Here is a 3,273-nt window from a genome sequence, read left to right as displayed (position 1 = left end):
AGGATACAGTGCTCATGAAGTGAACTGAGTGAGTAGAATAAGACAGACCTACGAAATGTGCAGTGCCGTGGGTCCCCAGGGCCAGCACTGAAAAACCCCATTCCAGAGGATGAGACATGGCAGCCTGATTTCTCCTCAGTGGGACCGCTGTTTTATCTGCTTGCAGGGCTAGCTTGCAATCTCCGCTGGGTGACTGAGCTGGCTAGGGCTATGGATTCCAAGTGGGTCAGGCAGCAGTGTTGCACACAACAGGGCAGAGTGTGGCCTGTATCTGTAGTCATGGCCGAGTGGTTAAGGCGATGGACTAGAAATCCATTGGGTTCTCCCTGTGCAGGTTCGAAACCTGCTGAATACGCACTCTGCTGACAGCCATGAGGATAAGTGGCTGTGTGCTTTTCTTTCATATCCCTCACACAAATCTACGAAATGTCCAGTCCCTCTAAAATTGAGAAACACACTGCTGGCACATTTTGTATTCGGGCTGCAGTTGTCACCACGGATGAGCCAGTGGCACGCCGTGGTCGTATAGTGGTTAGTACTCTGCGTTGTGGCTGCAGCAACCCCGGTTCGAATCTGGGTCACAGCATCCCTTTGCCGTTGTGCGATGGGGACAGCAGAACCCTTTTTTCCACCTCATCCTTCAGCTGGATTTTGTGTTTGAAGCTTGGCCTGTGCTGATCGCCACCAAACAAGAGAGCAGGCAGGCTGCTGCCAGGCATAGTCGTAGCGGTGCCTGTGGACCGAGCGTCTGTCCAATATCAACGAATCACGTCTCTGCAATTCTATTTTAGCATCTTGGGAATTTAATCCACCCAGGTAAGATTCCTCAATTTAACTAGCTAGCTAAAACTAAGAAAACCCCTATAGGAGTTAACGTAGTTTTTTTTTAAATAAACTTTTACATTGTTTTAGGTAAGGTGTTGTTTTATTTAGTTCGCTAGCTAGCTATGAATTAATGAATTAATTAATGGAGCTAGTTGAAACGTATTTTCGACAGAGAAACAAACGATTTACATTGTTATAATTAGTAGTCTATAACATTGGTATACCGTTGGAGCAATACCTGATGATATTGTGTTCGCTGTCAACACCCAAAATGAATGAGTTTTGTGTTGTATTCAGGTGTTGCACCTGTTATAACAGGAGACTTTGTGTTTACCAACTGCACTGTAAAAAGTGATAAGTTGACTTAACCTAAAAAAATTTAGGTAACCCGTTGTAAATAATAATACAAAACTAAGTTTTTAACTTATTTTTTATTATTATTATTTACTTAATAATTTTAAGGCAACGGGTTTCCTCAATTTTTTTAAGTTGTCAACCTTATCACTTTTTACAGTGTGATAATAAACTTAATATGATTGTACTAAATTACTTCTATATATTCTACTACTATACTATTATGCTTTAATATATTATACACTGAGGTGAAATGTAATAGAATTAGCTGATTTAAAAATGCTATCTATATACAGGATTTTTATAGTAGTGAGTTAAAACTACCCACGTATATGGTTATACCATGTACTGAATAGTTACTAATGTAAATTTAATATTAAATTTTTTTTACTCTAGTAATGGAAGATGGCTTCCAAACACAAAAAGCACAGGGCTATGGGCGACGAGGAGTGGATGTCGCGCCTGCGAAAAATTGCTGCTGTAGGGGTCTGGCCTTCTGAGGCAGGAAACAGGCCGGCACCCCGCCAGAGAAAGTGGCATGACATGTATCTGAAGGTAAATTTAGATAAAGTGATGTGTACAATCATAAAACATAAAGCTATGTCATATTGAAAGGGGTCACATTCTTATGATTCACTGTCAAAAAATATTACAGATTGAAAAATGCCCAGTGCAGTTGAGGGGACAAATGTCTTTGTTTGGAGGGACACAGACTAGAATTTGCTGATTTACAAATGCTATCTATATACAGGATTTTTATAGTAGTGAGTTAAAACTACCCACGTATATGGTTATACCATGTACTGGATAGTTACTAATGTAAATTTAATAGTTACAATTTTATTTACTCTAGTAATGGAAGATGGCTTCCAAACACAAAAAGCACAGGGCTATGGGCGACGAGGAATGGATGTTGCGCCTGCGAAAGTTTGCTGCTGTAGGGGTCTGGCCTTCTGAGGCAGGAAACAGGCCGGCACCCCGCCAGAGAAAGTGGCATGACATGTATCTGAAGGTAAATTTAGATAAAGTGATATGTGTACAGTCATAAAACATAAAGCTATGTCATATTGAAAGGGGTCACATTCTTATGATTCACTGTCAAAAAATATTACAGATTGAAAAATGCCCAGTGCAGTTGAGGGGACAAATGTCTTTGTTTGGAGGGACACAGACATGTAGTTGGCAACACCGGGGCAGACAGCAACATCTGGACGACTCACACCCCACAAGCCAACTTTGACTATGGCATCAGTAAGTAATGAGGATTTACTGATACTGATATTTAAATTCTAGCATATTCACATATATGCATTTTAATTTACAAGGCTCCTCTTTTTTTTCTTCTTTTTTTCAGTTTATAAAGCCGCGGTTTGGTGGGTCTCAGGGTGCCGCTTTAAAGCCAAATTTAAATTTGGGCAGGAAGCATGCAACCAAGGCAATGTAAAGAGAATGACAGTTTGAATTTGATTTTATAATCATATAATCAATCGTATAATACAATCGTATATTATGCACTCTTATTCTTGTTATGCCTGGGTAGTCTTGTTAGGCTACTGTTATTTTCATTCCATAAAGATATGTTTAAATTATGTTGTCATTACTGTAATTCCTAATAAGGACAGATTAATATTATATATAATGTTGTAAACTGTGGTCATATTCTCTCATCCCATCAGTTGCACTTCTGATTCTTCTGCCATGTCCAGCATTGTCACAAGTGCCATGACAAGGAGGACACCATCGCCTGCCTGCAGTCCCAGATTGTACATTCAGACTGTCTCGACTCTGTCTCTTCCTCCCTCTCCTGTGTCCACAACCACCTCCTCGATACCATTGGTAGCTGCTAGAGCTGTGAGAAACTCTTAAATTAAATGGTTTTCTTCACAATGATACTTAACTTCAAATAAGCATCCTTTATGAGTGACTTGCAGTCATGTATATACTGTATATATATTTGCCTTTTTTTATTTATAAAGGAAGTGTCATCTCCCGCCTCCTCGTCTGGTACCCCCTCTGCTCCTCTTGCCCCTGTGACCTCTGCATCTGCCACTGCCACCTCTTTTTTTGTCACCTCTGCTGCTCCATCTGTGGTTG

General features: G+C 40.3%; 1 non-coding gene across 1 annotated transcript; it reads left to right on the top strand.

Annotated features, from left to right (window-relative positions):
* The first annotated feature begins 273 nt into the window (after positions 1–273).
* trnas-aga (transfer RNA serine (anticodon AGA)) lies at positions 274–355 on the top strand. The gene has a single exon. It is a non-coding gene; the product is annotated as a tRNA-Ser (tRNA).
* Positions 356–3,273: the final 2,918 nt, after the last annotated feature.

Source organism: Sinocyclocheilus grahami, unplaced genomic scaffold, assembly GCF_001515645.1.
Source record: "Sinocyclocheilus grahami isolate Dianchi unplaced genomic scaffold, SAMN03320097.WGS_v1.1 scaffold400.1, whole genome shotgun sequence".
Taxonomy (NCBI): domain Eukaryota; kingdom Metazoa; phylum Chordata; class Actinopteri; order Cypriniformes; family Cyprinidae; genus Sinocyclocheilus; species Sinocyclocheilus grahami.
This window is presented reverse-complemented; position numbering and strand designations above follow the sequence as displayed.